This window comes from Egretta garzetta, unplaced genomic scaffold, assembly GCF_000687185.1.
Source record: "Egretta garzetta isolate BGI_Z169 unplaced genomic scaffold, ASM68718v1 scaffold688, whole genome shotgun sequence".
NCBI classification, from domain to species: Eukaryota; Metazoa; Chordata; class Aves; order Pelecaniformes; family Ardeidae; genus Egretta; species Egretta garzetta.
In genome coordinates, this window is record NW_009260514.1 from 251,489 (window position 1) to 251,782 (window position 294).

Here is a 294-nt window from a genome sequence, read left to right on the forward strand (position 1 = left end):
AACCACATCAGGTTGCTCACAGCCCCGTCCAACCTGGCCTGGAATGTTCCCAGGGATGGGGCCTCCACCCCCTCTCTGGGCAACCCCTGCCAGGGTTTCACCACCCTCACTGGAAAGAATTTCTTCCTTAGATCCAGTCTAAACCTACCCTGGTTTAGTTTAAAGCCATCCCCCCTTGTCCTGTCCCAGCTGGCCCTACTAAAAAGCTTGTCCCCCCCTTTCCTCTGGGCCCCCTTGAAGCCCTGACCGGCCGCACTCAGCTCTGCCCGCAGCCTTCTCTTCTCCAGGCTGAAC